The 17,177-nt window shown below is 45.0% G+C and overlaps 1 long non-coding RNA gene across 1 annotated transcript in view; it reads right to left on the reverse strand.

Annotated features, from left to right (window-relative positions):
• LOC137334629 (uncharacterized) overlaps positions 1-7,599 on the reverse strand; it is a 34,201-nt gene extending 26,602 nt beyond the window's left edge. Inside the window, exon 1 of the long non-coding RNA XR_010966193.1 lies at positions 7,569-7,599. This is a non-coding gene — a long non-coding RNA (uncharacterized lncRNA). The remainder of the gene's footprint in view (positions 1-7,568) is intronic.
• Positions 7,600-17,177: the final 9,578 nt, after the last annotated feature.

Consider the following 17,177-nt stretch of genomic DNA (forward strand, 5'->3'; position numbering starts at 1 on the left):
CAGCGACGTCCACATCCCATGAACGAATAAAAAAAAACCTCACACGCTAAACAGTGAATAGCAGGACTCCGCTCACACCTCACACATTAAACCGTGAATAGCAGGACACCGCTCACACCTCACACATTAAACCATGAATAGCAGGACTCCACTCACACCTCACACATTAAACAGTGAATAGCAGGACTCCACTCACACCTCACACATTAAACAGTGAATAGCAGGACTCCACTCACACCTCACACATTAAACAGTGAAGAGCAGGACTCCGCTCACACCTCACACATTAAACAGTGAAGAGCAGGACTCCGCTCACACCTCACACATTAAACAGTGAAGAGCAGGACTCCGCTCACACCTCACACATTAAACAGTGAAGAGCAGGACTCCGCTCACACCTCACACATTAAACAGTGAATAGCAGGATTCCGCTCACACCTCACACATTAAACAGTGAATAGCAGGACTCCGCTCACACCTCACACATTAAACAGTGAAGAGCAGGACTCCGCTCACACCTCACACATTAAACAGTGAATAGCAGGACTCCACTCACACCTCACACATTAAACAGAGAATAGCAGGACTCCGCTCACACCTCACACATTAAACAATAAATAGCAGGACTCCACTCACACCTCACACATTAAACAGTGAATAGCAGGACTCCGCTCACACCTCACACATTAAACAATAAATAGCAGGACTCCACTCACACCTCACACATTAAACAATAAATAGCAGGACTCCACTCACACCACACACATTAAACAATAAATTGCAGGACTCCACTCACACCACACACATTAAACAGTGAATAGCAGGACTCCACTCACACCTCACACATTAAACAGTGAATAGCAGGACTCCACTCACACCACACACATTAAACAGTGAATAGCAGGACTCCACTCACACCTCACACGTTAAACAATAAATAGCAGTACTCCGCTCACACCTCACACATTAAACAGTGAATAGCAGGACTCCACTCACACCTCACACATTAAACAGTGAATAGCAGGACTCCACTCACACCTCACACATTAAACAGTGAATAGCAGGACTCCGCTCACACCTCACACATTAAACAATAAATAGCAGGACTCCACTCACACCTCACACATTAAACAGTGAAGAGCAGGACTCCACTCACACCTGACACATTAAACAGTGAATAGCAGGACTCCACTCACACCTCACACATTAAACAGTGAATAGCAGGACTCCACTCACACATTAAACAATGAATAGCAGGACTCCACTCACACCTCACACATTAAACAGTGAATAGCAGGACTCCACTCACACCTCACACATTAAACAGTGAATAGCAGGACTCCACTCACACCTCACACATTAAACAGTGAATAGCAGGACTCCGCTCACACCTCACACATTAAACAGTGAATAGCAGGACTCCACTCACACCTCACACATTAAACAGTGAATAGCAGGACTCCACTCAAACCACACACATTAAACAATAAATAGCAGAACTCCACTCACACCTCACACATTAAACAATAAATAGCAGGACTCCACTCACACCTCACACATTAAACAATAAATAGCAGGACACCACTCACACAACACACATTAAACAATAAATTGCAGGACTCCACTCACACCTCACACATTAAACAGTGAAGAGCAGGACTCCACTCACACCTCACACATTAAACAGTGAGGAGCAGGACTCCGCTCACACCTCACACATTAAACAGTGAATAGCAGGACTCCGCTCACACCTCACACGTTAAACAATAAATAGCAGGACTCCACTCACACCTCACACATTAAACAGTGAATAGCAGGACTCCACTCACACCTCACACATTAAACAGTGAATAGCAGGACTCCGCTCACACCTCACACATTAAACAATAAATAGCAGGACTCCACTCACACCTCACACATTAAACAGTGAATAGCAGGACTCCACTCACACCTCACACGTTAAACAGTGAATAGGAGGACTCCACTCACACCTCACACATTAAACAGTGAATAGCAGGACTCCGCTCACACCTCACACATTAAACAATAAATAGCAGGACTCCACTCACACCTCACACATTAAACAGTGAATAGCAGGATTCCGCTCACACCTCACACATTAAACAGTGAATAGCAGGACTCCGCTCACACCTCACACATTAAACAGTGAAGAGCAGGACTCCACTCACACCTCACATATTAAACAATAAATAGCAGGACTCCGCTCACACCTCACACATTAAACAGTGAATAGCAGGACTCCACTCACACCACACACATTAAACAATAAATCGCAGGACTCCACTCACACCTCACACATTAAACAGTGAATAGCAGGACACCACTCACACCTCACACATTAAACAATAAATAGCAGGACTCCACTCACACCACACACATTAAACAATAAATAGCAGGACGCCACTCACACCACACACATTAAACAATAAATAGCAGGACTCCACTCACACCTCACACATTAAACAGTGAATAGCAGGACTCCACTCACACCTCACACATTAAACAGTGAATAGCAGGACTCCACTCACACCACACACATTAAACAATAAATAGCAGGACTCCACTCACACCTCACACATTAAACAATAAATAGCAGGACTCCACTCACACCACACACCTTAAACAATAAATAGCAGGACTCCGCTCACACCTCACACATTAAACAATAAATAGCAGGACTCCACTCACACCACACACATTAAACAATAAATAGCAGGACTCCACTCACACCACACACATTAAACAATAAATCGCAGGACTCCACTCACACCTCACACATTAAACAGTGAATAGCAGGACTCCACTCACACCTCACACATTAAACAGTGAATAGCAGGACTCCACTCACACCTCACACATTAAACAGTGAATAGCAGGACTCCGCTCACACCTCACATATTAAACAGTGAATAGCAGGACTCCACTCACACCTCACATATTAAACAGTGAATAGCAGGACTCCACTCACACCTCACACATTAAACAGTGAATAGCAGGACTCCACTCACACCTCACACATTAAACAGTGAAGAGCAGGACTCCACTCACACCTCACACATTAAACAATAAATAGCAGGACTCGGCTCACACCTCACACATTAAACAGTGAATAGCAGGACTCCACTCACACCTCACACATTAAACAGTGAATAGCAGGACTCCACTCACACCTCACACATTAAACAATAAATAGCAGGATTCCGCTCACACCTCACACATTAAACAGTGAATAGCAGGACTCCACTCACACCACACACATTAAACAATAAATCGCAGGACTCCACTCACACCTCACACATTAAACAGTGAATAGCAGGACTCCACTCACACCACACACATTAAACAATAAATAGCAGGACTCCACTCACACCACACACATTAAACAATAAATAGCAGGACTCCACTCACACCACACACATTAAACAATAAATAGCAGGACTCCACTCACAAGTCACACATTAAACAGTGAATAGCAGGACTCCACTCACACCTCACACATTAAACAATAAATCGCAGGACTCCGCTCACACCTCACACATTAAACAGTGAATAGCAGGACTCCACTCACACCTCACACATGAAACAATAAATAGCAGGACTCCACTCACACCTCACACATTAAACAATAAATCGCAGGACTCCGCTCACACCTCACACATTAAACAGTGAATAGCAGGACTCCACTCACACCTCACACATTAAACAGTGAATAGCAGGACTCCACTCACACCTCACACATTAAACAGTGAATAGCAGGACTCCACTCACACCTCACACATTAAACAATAAATAGCAGGACTCCACTCACACCTCACACATTAAACAATAAATAGCAGGACTCCGCTCACACCTCACACATTAAACAATAAATAGCAGGACTCCGCTCACACCTCACACATTAAACAATAAATAGCAGGACTCCGCTCACACCTCACATATTAAACAGTGAATAGCAGGACTCCACTCACACCTCGCACATTAAACAATAAATAGCAGGACTCCACTCACACCTCACACATTAAACAGTGAATTGCAGGACTCCGCTCACACCTCACACATTAAACAGTGAATAGCAGGACTCCACTCACACCTCACACATTAAACAGTGAATAGCAGGACTCCACTCACACCTCACACATTAAACAATAAATCGCAGGACTCCGCTCACACCTCACACATTAAACAGTGAATAGCAGGACTCCACTCACACCTCACACATTAAACAATAAATCGCAGGACTCCACTCACACCTCACACATTAAACAATAAATAGCAGGACTCCGCTCACACCTCACACATTAAACAATAAATAGCAGGACTCCGCTCACACCTCACACATTAAACAATAAATAGCAGGACTCCGCTCACACCTCACACATTAAACAATGAATAGCAGGACTCCACTCACACCTCACACATTAAACAATAAATAGCAGAACTCCACTCACATCTCACACATTAAACAATAAATAGCAGAACTCCACTCACACCTCACACATTAAACAGTGAATAGCAGGACTCCACTCACACCTCACACATTAAACAGTGAATAGCAGGACTCCACTCACACCTCACACATTAAACAGTGAATAGCAGGACTCCACTCACACCTCACACATTAAACAGTGAATAGCAGGACTCCACTCACACCTCACACATTAAACAGTGAATAGCAGGACTCCACTCACACCTCACACATTAAACAATAAATAGCAGGATTCCGCTCACACCTCACACATTAAACAATAAATAGCAGGACTCCACTCACACCTCACACATTAAACAATAAATAGCAGGACTTCACTCACACCTCACACATTAAACAGTGAATAGCAGGACTCCACTCACACCTCACACATTAAACAATAAATAGCAGGACTCCGCTCACACCTCACACATTAAACAATAAATAGCAGGACTCCACTCACACCTCACACATTAAACAATAAATAGCAGGACTCCACTCACACCTCACACATTAAACAATAAATAGCAGGACTCCACTCACACCTCACACATTGAACAGTGAATAGCAGGACTCCACTCACACCTCACACATTAAACAATAAATAGGAGGACTCCACTCACACCTCACACATTAAACAGTGAATAGCAGGACTCCGCTCACACCTCACACATTAAACAGTGAATAGCAGGACTCCACTCACACCTCACATATTAAACAGTGAATAGCAGGACTCCACTCACACCTCACACATTAAACAGTGAATAGCCGGACTCCACTCACACCTCACACATTAAACAATAAATAGGAGGACTCCACTCACACCTCACACATTAAACAGTGAATAGCAGGACTCCGCTCACACCTCACACATTAAACAGTGAATAGCAGGACTCCACTCACACCTCACATATTAAACAGTGAATAGCAGGACTCCACTCACACCTCACACATTAAACAGTGAATAGCAGGACTCCGCTCACACCTCACACATTAAATAGTGAATAGCAGGACTCCACTCACACCTCACACATTAAACAATAAATAGCAGTACTCCGCTCACACCTCACACATTAAACAGTGAATAGCAGGACTCCACTCACACCTCACACATTAAACAGTGAATAGCAGGACTCCACTCACACCTCACACATTGAACAATAAATAGCAGTGCTCCGCTCACACCTCACACATTAAACAGTGAATAGCAGGACTCCACTCACACCTCACACATTAAACAATGAATAGCAGGACTTCACTCACACCTCACACATTAAACAGTGAATAGCAGGACTCCACTCACACCACACACATTAAACAGTGAAGAGCAGGACTCCACTCACACCTCACACATTAAACAGTGAATAGCAGGACTCCACTCACACCTCACACATTAAACAATAAATAGGAGGACTCCACTCACAAGTCACACATTAAACAGTGAATAGCAGGACTCCGCTCACACCTCACACGTTAAACAATAAATCGCAGGACTCCGCTCACACCTCACACATTAAACAATAAATCGCAGGACTCCGCTCACACCTCACACATTAAACAATAAATAGGAGGACTCCACTCACAAGTCACACATTAAACAGTGAATAGCAGGACTCCGCTCACACCTCACACATTAAACAATAAATCGCAGGACTCCGCTCACACCTCACACATTAAACAATAAATCGCAGGACTCCACTCACACCTCACACATTAAACAATAAATCGCAGGACTCCGCTCACACCTCACACATTAAACAGTGAATAGCAGGACTCCACTCACACCTCACACATTAAACAATAAATCGCAGGACTCCGCTCACACCTCACACATTAAACAATAAATAGCAGGACTCCGCTCACACCTCACACATTAAACAATAAATAGCAGGACTCCGCTCACACCTCACACATTAAACAATAAATAGCAGGACTCCGCTCACACCTCACATATTAAACAATGAATAGCAGGACTCCACTCACACCTCACACATTAAACAGTGAATAGCAGGACTCCACTCACACCTCGCACATTAAACAATAAATAGCAGGACTCCACTCACACCTCACACATTAAACAATAAATAGCAGGACTCCACTCACACCTCACACATTAAACAATAAATAGCAGGACTCCACTCACACCTCACACATTAAACAATAAATAGCAGGACTCCACTCACACCTCACACATTAAACAGTGAATAGCAGGACTCCGCTCACACCTCACACATTAAACAGTGAATAGCAGGACTCCACTCACACCTCACACATTAAACAATAAATAGCAGGACTCCACTCACACCTCACACATTAAACAATAAATAGCAGGACTCCGCTCACACCTCACACATTAAACAGTGAAGAGCAGGACTCCACTCACACCTCACACATTAAACAGTGAATAGCAGGACTCCACTCACACCTCACACATTAAACAGTGAATAGCAGGACTCCGCTCACACCTCACACATTAAACAATAAATAGCAGGACTCCACTCACACCTCACACATTAAACAGTGAATAGCAGGACTCCACTCACACCTCACACATTAAACAGTGAATAGCAGGACTCCACTCACACCTCACACATTAAACAGTGAATAGCAGGACTCCACTCACACCTCACACATTAAACAGTGAATAGCAGGACTCCGCTCACACCTCACACATTAAACAGTGAATAGCAGGACTCCACTCACACCTCACATTAAACAGTGAATAGCAGGACTCCGCTCACACCTCACACATTAAACAGTGAATCGCAGAACTCCACTCACACCTCACACATTAAACAGTGAATAGCAGGACTCCGCTCATATCACACACATTAAACAATAAATAGCAGGACTCTTGGTTTGTGTGGTTTAAGATTGACCAGGTGGTAACCTGGCCTCCATTGACCTTGACTGGCTAACTGAGCTGTGGAGTTCACCATATGCCGAATTGCGGACAAGAACCAGTGCCTTGCTGTTCGCTCCCAGAGTGTTCGATCACCAATGCTCAAACTCCTTCCAACGGCTTTTTCTGAAAAAAACCTTAAATGTCTTCCAACTTAAGACTACCTATAATTGTACTTACGATATGTAGGCGGTGGCACCTCGAGTGAATCTGCACTCATTTGACACGCTGCTATTATAGAAAGGAGAAGGTCTCAGTACTCACATTATATATCAATGAAAGTGTTGAATACGATTAGCTGGTCATTAACAGTAAATGTGCCTCATAATGTAGACAAACAGAGCCCAGATCTGTGACTCGCTCTCTATTCTACAACGTTCCTTCTGGGCCTATTAGAGATGAGTATACAGGACATCTCTTGGATTTGCAATAGAGTGGGGGGTGCGGGCGGGTGTTAGTCGCTCTCAGTAAAAGATCTTGACCTGAATGTGTTCGTACTGGTGCTCATTTGTAATACTTTGTGCCCCAAGGTGTAAATTCACTGCTTGCTGACTTCCTACTGAGAGTTTCTGTTGTTGGATCGCGTTGGACCCATTCTTCACCCCTCACGAAACGTTATAGTTCTGTCGTTGTTCATCATATGTAATCACACTCCAGTGGGGCACACATTCATGCTGCAGCTTACAAAGCACGCTTACATTTTCGAAGGGCTTTGCACAACCAAGCAGCAGGGTGTATGGTCACTTCCTGTCACCAAGGATGGGCTACAGGTTGGACATCAGACTGTCACTATCTCCACCCACACAGATATATGTCCATCCCTTCTAACCCTCCAATAAAGAGTTACTCTCCCTCTACAACCCCTGCATACCGATATACTCATCCCCTCTAACGCCCCCCACAGAGGTACTCTCTACCACTAATCCCCCAGAGATATACTCTCCTCCTCCAACACCCCCCCCCCCCCCCCGCCACACACAGAGGCACTCTCTACCTCTAAGCTAAAACCCTTCAAAATCCCCCTCAGTTTATACAGATACTCTCCCCCTCTAAATTCTCCCTCCCTTTCACAAAGGCACTCGATCCTTCTAAACAGTCTCCCCATTCACAGGTCTACGGTCCACCTAAGATTAGCTAACTTAATATCGACTGAGTTGACCCTGGCACCATTTGGTTTCCACGTCTTATCATTAACGTGTCCTCCTATTACCTTGACAAGCTATCCGAGTGAATTGTGAACAAGAACCGGTGCCTTGCTGTTCTGTCCCACAGAGCATTGGATCACCAATGCTCCAACTCCTTCCAATGGCTTTTTCTGAAACAACCTAAATGTCTTTCAATTTAAGACTATCTATAATTGTACTTACATGTGAGAAGTCCAGACTGTGACATCTCGAGCGAATCATCACTCATTGAATATGCTGCCATTAAAGAAAGGAGAAGGTCTCAGTGCTCACATTGTACATCAATGAAAGTGCTGAATACGATTCGCTGGTCATTAACAGTAAATGTGCCTCATAATGTGGATAGACAGAGCCCAGATCTGTGGCTCGCTCTCTCTGCACCTGGGCTGATGAGTGATGAGTATTCTAGGGTTGCAAGGGGGGTTCGTAGCTCAGTAAAGGAACTTGACTTGAACGTGCAGGTTCGGCTGCTCATTTGTAATACTTTTTGCCCCTGGGTGTAAATTTACTGCTTGGTGACTTCCTATCGGGAGTTTCTGGTGTTGGACTTTGTTTTCAAAGAGCTGCAGCTAAACTTGGATGGGTTATGGCCAATTAAAGGTAAATTTTGAACCTTTTCTAAGGTTCTGCAGGGAAAGAACTAGTTTCAGCCAAAAGAAATATGGACTCCTTTGTCATGTGATGGAGCATGTGCCCCCTGAATCTTTTGTTTCTTTGCCGGTGAAATGGAGGTGTTGCTGCATAGCAGCAGGAACAGATCATTCAGCCCCTTGAGCCTCTTCTGCCACTCAATTAGATCATGGGTGATCTGTATCTTAACTCCATCCACCCAACTTGGTTCTGTCACCCTTGCCTAACAAAAATCTATCAATCTCAGTTTTGAAATTTTCAATTGACCTCCAGCCTCAACACCTTTTTAGGGGAGAAAGTGTTTCCTGACATCACCCCTGAATGACCTAGCTCTAATTTTAAAGTTATGCCCCATTGTTCTGGACTCCCCCACCAGAGGAAATAGTTTCTTTCCATCTACTCCATCAACTCCTTTAATCACCTTAAACACCTCATGTGAGTGTGAGAAGGATTGTCCCTCTTGGCAATGCAGGGCACCCTACACAGAAGACCAGAATGCCTGGCAGGGGGTGGCAACCAAGCTCCACATTGTATAAACTACTCACACAGCCTAGAACCAGACATGGAAGGAGATAGCTCACCTTAAGGAAGCTGCGAAAGTGAGACTATCTCACCATGCCATTTACAAGTGTTCATGTCTCAAAGTGTTGCTCTTAATCTTTACATTAAATTGCATTGAATTACATAGAATCTACAACTCAGAAACAGACAATTCTGACCAACTGGTCAATGCCGGCATTTATGCCCCACACGAGCCTCCTCCCATCCCTCTTCATCTAATCTCTTTTCCATTTACTTCCGGCCCTTATCAGATCCATGCTTGAAACTTCACAAAACCTTAGAGTTCTTTCATTATTGATCACACTCCAGTGGGGCACATTTTCAAGCTGCAACTTACAAATGAAAGATTTAGCACGCTCACATTCCGAAAGAGCTTCACACAACCAAGCAGCAGGATGCATGCTCACTTATTCTCGCACAGGATGGACTGCATAGAGTCATAGAGTCATACAGCACGGATAGAGGCCCTTCGGCCCATCGTGTCCGCGCCGGCCATCAAGCCCTGTCTACTCTAATCCCATATTCCAGCATTTGGTCCGTAGCCTTGTATGCTATGGCATTTCAAGTGCTCATCCAAATGCTTCTTGAATGTTGTGAGGGTTCCTGCCTCCACAACCCTTTCAAGCAGTGAGTTCCAGACTCCAACCACCCTCTGGGTGAAAAAGTTCTTTCTCAAATCCCCTCTAAACCTCCCGCCTTTTACCTTGAATCTATGTCCCCTTGTTATAGAACCCTCAACGAAGGGAAAAAGCTCCTTAGTATCCATCCTATCTGTGCCCCTCATAATTTTGTACACCTCAATCATGTCCCCCCTCAGCCTCCTCTGCTCCAAGGAAAACAAACCCAATCTTCCCAGTCTCTCTTCATAGCTGAAGCGCTCCAGCCCTGGTAACATCCTGGTGAATCTCCTCTGCACCCTCTCCAAAGCGATCACATCCTTCCTGTAGTGTGGCGACCAGAACTGCACACAGTACTCCAGCTGTGGCCTAACCAGTGTTTTATACAGCTCCATCATAACCTCCTTGCTCTTATATTCTATGCCTCGGCTAATAAAGGCAAGTATCCCATATGCCTTCTTTACCACCTTATCTACCTGTTCCGCCGCCTTCAGGGATCTGTGAACTTGCACACCAAGATCCCTCTGACCCTCTGTCTTGCCTAGGGTCCTCCCATTCATTGTGTATTCCCTTGCCTTGTTAGTCCCTCCAAAGTGCATCACCTCGCACTTTTCCGGGTTAAATTCCATTTGCCACTGTTCCGCCCATCTGACCAACCCATCTATATCGTCCTGCAGACTGAGGCTATCCTCCTCGCTATTTACCACCCTACCAATTTTTGTATCATCAGCGAACTTACTGATCATACCTTTTACATTCATATCCAAGTCATTAATGTAGACCACAAACAGCAAGGGACCCAGCACCGATCCCTGTGGTACCCCACTGGCCACAGGCTCCCAGTCACAAAAACAACCTTCGACCATCACCCTCTGCCTTCTGCCACTAAGCCAGTTTTGTATCCAAAGTGCCAAGGCACCCTGGATTCCATGGGCTCGTACCTTCTTGACCAGTCTCCTGTGGGGGACTTTATCGAAGGCCTTACTGAAATCCATGTATACCACATCCACTGCGTTACCCTCATCCACACGCCTAGTCACCCCCTCAAAAAATTCAATCAAATTAGTCAGACATGATCTTCCCTTGACAAAGCCATGTTGACTATCCCTGATTAATCCTTGCTGCTCCAAGTGGAGACTAATTTTGTCCTTCAGAATTTTTTCCAATAATTTTCCTACCACTGATGTTAGGCTCACTGGCCTGTAGTTCCCCGGTTTTTCCCTACTCCCCTTCTTGCAGGTTGGGTATATGACTGTTATTGCCTCTATACCCCAGCTAGCTCCGCCTATAAAGGTGTTTTCTCCCTGGCACACCCACTCAAACAGAGACACTCTCTCTCTCTCTTTCTAATACCTCCATAAGAAGTACTCTCCCCTTCTAAATCCCCCAGGTCACAGAAAGAATTCTCCCCTGCTAACTCGCCCCATTTCATAGAGGAACATAGAAACATAGAAAATAGGAGCAGGAGTTGGCCATTCGGCCCTTCGAGCCTGCTCCGCCATTCAATATGATCATGGATGATCATCTATTTCAATACCATATTCACGCTCTCTCCCCATACCCCTTGATGCCGTTTGTTTCGAGAAATCTATCTAGCTCCTTCTTAAATATATTCAGCGACTTGGCCTCCAAAGCCTTCTGTTGCAGAGAATTCCACAGGTTCACCACCCTCTGAGTGAAGAAATTTCTCCTCATCTCGGTCCTAAATGTCCTTCCCCGTATCCTGAGTCTGTGACCCCTCGTTCTGGACCCCCCCAGCCAGGGGAAACATCCTCCCTGCATCCAGTCTGTCTAGCCCTGTCAGAATTTTATACCTTTCAATAAGATCCCCTCTCATTCTTCTAAACTCGAGTGAATACAGGCCGAGTCGACCCAATCTCTCCTCATACGACAGTCCTGCCATCCCAGGAATCAGTCTGGTGAACCTCCTATGGCACTCCCTCTATGGCAAGTGTATCCTTTCTTAGGTAAGGAGACCAAAACTGCACACAATACTCCAGGTGTGGTCTCACCAAAGCCCTGTATAACTGCAGTAAGACATCCTTGCTCCTGTACTCAAATCCTCTTGCAATGAAGGCCAACAGACCATTTGACTTCCAAACTGCTTGCTGCACCTGCATGTTTGCTTTCAGTGACTGGTGTACAAGGACACCCAGGTCCATTTGTACATCAACATTTCCCAATCTATCACCATTTCATTAATGCTCTGCCTTTCTGTTTTTCCTTCCAAAGTGGATAACTTCACATTTATCCACATTATACTGCATCTGCCATGTATTTGCCCACTCACTCAACTTGTCTAAATCGCCTTGAAGCCTCTTTGCATCCTTCTCACAACTCATGATCCCACCTAGTTTTGTGTTGTCAGCAAATTTGGAAATATTACATTTGGTTCAAATCATTGATATATATTATGAATAGCTGGGGCCCAAGCACTGACCCCCGCGGTACCCCACTAGTCATTGTGAAATTACGACGGGAAAGAAATTCATTGCCCATTTTCCACAGATAAAACGTTCGCTGGGCCTGCAGGTTTCGGGTGGTCACCTCACGTGCCCAATCAATGCTGCAAGTGAGCCGGTCCCCATATTCGAGTCAGGGTCTTTTAGGTGTCCAGGGTGCCCATCTGAAATGGTTATAGGCAAATCAGGGTCTTAACGCTGGTTGTAGGTCCTCAGAGGTAATTTTGGGCATAAAATGGTCACTGGGTCTGCAAATTTAGGATTGTGATAGGATTGCCAACCCTCCAGGATTGCCCTGGATCCTCCAGGAATTGAAGATTAATCTCCTGACACTGCGGTGAGCAAACCCAAGAGAACAATCATAGGGGAATTAATAGAAAATGGTACATTTAAAAAAAAAATCTTTTGTTTATTAATTATCAAAAATATTGGAGATTCAGACGGTCAACAATCCTCCAATCGGGTAATAGAGTCTGTTCATTTTCCAATCAATGGAGGAAGGCTGAGTGCCGTGAGGATGGACATGTCGGGTGACCAATGGCGGGAGCCTCGGTGGGGCAGGAGGTCATGTGATGAATGTGATGAATGTGATGAAACAGCCCCACATACGTCCAACCAGAGCTGGCAATACTAGATGGTGACGTCCTGCTTCTTGTAACCCCCAATATACTCAACCCCTTTAACGCCCCCAGAGATACGCCCACCCTCTAACCCTCCCATACAGCTACTCTCCCCTTCTAACCCCACAATAGAGATACTCTCCTCCTCTAACCCCCCATACAGAAATACTCTCCCTCCTTTAATCCCCCAGACAGAGATACTCTCCCCCACTAACCCCCCATACAGAAATACTCTCCCTTCTATAACCCCCCAGACAGAGATACTCTCCCCCACTAACCCCCCATACAGAAATACTCTCCCTTCTCTAACCCCCCAGACAGAGATACTCTCCCCTTCTAACCCCCCATACAGAAATACTCTCCCCTTCTAACCCCGATAGAGATACTCTCCCCTTCTAACACCCCATACAGAGATACTCTCCCCTTCTAACACCCATACAGAGATAATCTCCGCTTCTAACCCCTATACACAGATAATATACCCTTCCAACACCCATACAGAGATAATCTCCCCTTCTAACCCCCCATAGAGAGATACTCTCCCCTTCTAACACCCATACAGAGATACTCTCCTCTTCTAACCCCCACACAGAGATAATCTCCCCTTCTAGCCCCAATAGAGATACTCTCCCCTTTTTAAAAATTTGTTCATGGGATGTGGGCGTCGCTGGCAAGGCCAGCATTTATTGCCGATCCCTAATTGCCCTTGAGAAGGTGGTGGTGAGCCGCTTTCTTGAACCGCTGCAGTCCTTGTGGTGAAGGTTCTCCCACAGTGCTGTTAGGGAGCTCTAGGAATTTGACCCACGATATATTTCCAAGTGGGGATGGTGTGTGACTTGAAGGGGAACGTGCCTGCTGACCTTGTCCTTCTAGGTGGTAGAGGTGCTGTCAAGGAAGCCTTGGCGAGTTGCTGCAGTGCATCCAGTAGATGGTACACACTGCAGCCACGGTGCGCCGGTGGTGAAGGGTGTGAATACTTAAGGTGGTGGATGTGTTGCCAATCAAGCGGGCTGCTTTGTCCTGGATGGTATCGAGCTTCCTGAATGTGGTTGGAGCTACACCCATCCAGGCAAGTGGAGAGTATTCCATTACACTCCTGACTTGTGCCTTGTAGATGGTGGAAAAGCTTCGGGGACTCAGCAGGTAATCAATCACCGCAGAATACCCAGCCTCTGACCTGCTCTTGTAGCCACAGTATTTATATGGCTGGTCCAGTTAAGTTTCTGGTCAATGGTGACTCCCAGGATGTTGATGGTAGGGGATTCGGCGATGGTAATGCCGTTGAATGTCAAGAGGAGGTGGTTAGACTCTCTCTTGTTGGAGGTGGTCATTGCCTGGCACTTGTCTGCTGCAAATGTTACTTGCCACTTATCAGCTCAAGCCTAGATGTTGTCCAGGTCTTGCTGCATGCGGGCACAGACTGCTTCATTATCTGACGGGTTACGAATGGAACTGAACACCGTGAAATCATCAGTGAACATCGCCATTTCTGACCTTATGATGGAGGGAAGGTCATTGATGAAGCAGCTGAAGATGGTTCCTCTAGCAGACTGCCCTGAGGAACTCCTGCATCAATGTCCTGGGGCTGAGACGATTGGCCTCTGACAATTAAGGAGAGTATTAGATCTAAAGAGGAGTTACATAAAGTTGCCAGAAAAAGTAGCAAGCCTGAGGATTGGGAGCAATTTAGAATTCAGCAAAAAAGGACCAAGAGATTGATTAAGAGGGGAAAAATAGAGTATGAGAGTAAACTGGCAAAGAACATAAAAGTGGACTGTAAAAGTTTCTACAAGTATGTAAAAAGAAAAAGATTAGTGAAGACAAATGTAGGTCCCTTACAGTCAGAAACGGGAGAATTTATAATGGGGAACAGGGAAATGGCAGAGCAATTAAACAAATACTTTGCTTCTGTCTTCATGGAAGAGGACACAAATAACTTCCCAGAAATGCTAGGGAACCAAGGGACTTGTGAGAAGGAGGAATTAAAGGAAATTAGTATTCATAAAAAAATAGTGCTGGAGAAATTAATGGGACTGAAAGCCGATAAATGCAAGGGCCTGATAATCTGCATCCCAGAGTACTAAAAGAGGTCGCCATGGAAATAGTGGATGCATTAGTTGTCATCTTCCAAATTTCTATAGATTATGGAACAGTTCCTGCAGATTGGAGGGTGGCAAATGTAACCCCACTATTTAAAAAAGGAGGGAGAGAAAACAGGGAACTACAGACCGGTTAGCCTAACATTAGTAGTAGGGAAAATGCTAGAGTCTATTATAAAGGATGTGATAACAGGACATTTAGAAAATATCAATGGGATTAGACAAAGTCAACATGGATTTATGAAAGGGAAATCATGTTTGACAAACCTACTGGAGTTTTTTGAGGATGTAACTGGTAGAATAGATAAGGGAGAACCAGTGGATGTGGTTTATTTGGATTTTCAGAAGGCCTTTGATAAAGTCCCACATAAGAAGTTAGTATGCAAAGTTAAAGCACATGGGATTGGTGGTAATATACTGGCATGGATTGAAAATTGGTTAACAGACAGGAAACAGAGAGTAGGAATAAATGGGTCTTTTTTGGGGTGGCAGGCAGTGACCAGTGGGGTGCCCACAGGGATCAGTGCTTGGGCCCCAGCTATTCACAATATATATCAATGATTTGGATGAGGGAATCAAATGTAATATTTCCAAGTTTGCTGACGACACAAAACTAGGTGGGATCGTGAGTTGTGAGGAGGATGCAAAGGTGCTTCAAGGCGATTTAGTCCAGTTGAGTGAGTGGGCAAATACATGGCAGATGCAGTATAATGTGAATAAATGTGAAGTTATCCACGTTGGAAGGAAAAACAGAAAGGCAGAGTATTAGTTAAATGGAGATGGATTGGGGAATGTTAACGTACAAAAGGACCTGGGTATCCTTATACACCAGTCACTGAAAGCAAACATGCAGGTGCAGCAAACAGTTAGGAAGTCAAATGGTATGTTGGCCTTCATTGCAAGAGGATTTGAGTACAGGAGCAAGGATGTTTTACTGCAGTTATACAGGGCCTTGGTGAGACCACACCTGCAGTATTGTGTGCAGTTTTGGTCTCCTTACCTAAGAAAGGATATACTTGCCATAGAGGGAATGCAGCGAAGCTTCACCAGATGGGATGGCAGACTGTCATATGAGGAGAAGTTAGGTCGAGTCGGCCTGCATTCACTCGAGTTTAGAAGAATGAAAGGGGATCTTATTGAAACGTATAAAATTCTGACAGGGCTCGACAGACTGGATGCAGGCAGGTTGTTTCCCCTGGCTGGGGGGGTCCAGAATGAGGGGTCACAGTCTCAGGATACGGGGTAGGACATTTAAGACTGAGATGAGGAGAAATTTCTTCACTCAGAGGGTGGTGAATACTCTACCACAGAAGGCTATGGAGGCCAAGTCACTGAATATATTTACGAAGGAGCTAGATAGATTTCTAGACACAAAAGGAATCAAGGGGTATGGGGAGAGAGCGGGAATATGGTATTGAGATAGAGGATCAGCCATGATCATATTGAATGGCAGAGCAGGCTCGAAGGGCCCAATGGCCTGCTCCTCCTCCTATTTTCTATGTTTCTAACCACTACCATCTTCCTTTGTGCCGGGTATGACTCCAGCCACTGGAGAATTTCCCCGATTCCCATTGACTTCAATTTTACTCGGGCGCCTTGGTGCCACACTTGGTCAA

The sequence above is a fragment of the Heptranchias perlo genome, chromosome 2 (genome assembly GCF_035084215.1).
Source record: "Heptranchias perlo isolate sHepPer1 chromosome 2, sHepPer1.hap1, whole genome shotgun sequence".
NCBI lineage: Eukaryota > Metazoa > Chordata > Chondrichthyes > Hexanchiformes > Hexanchidae > Heptranchias > Heptranchias perlo.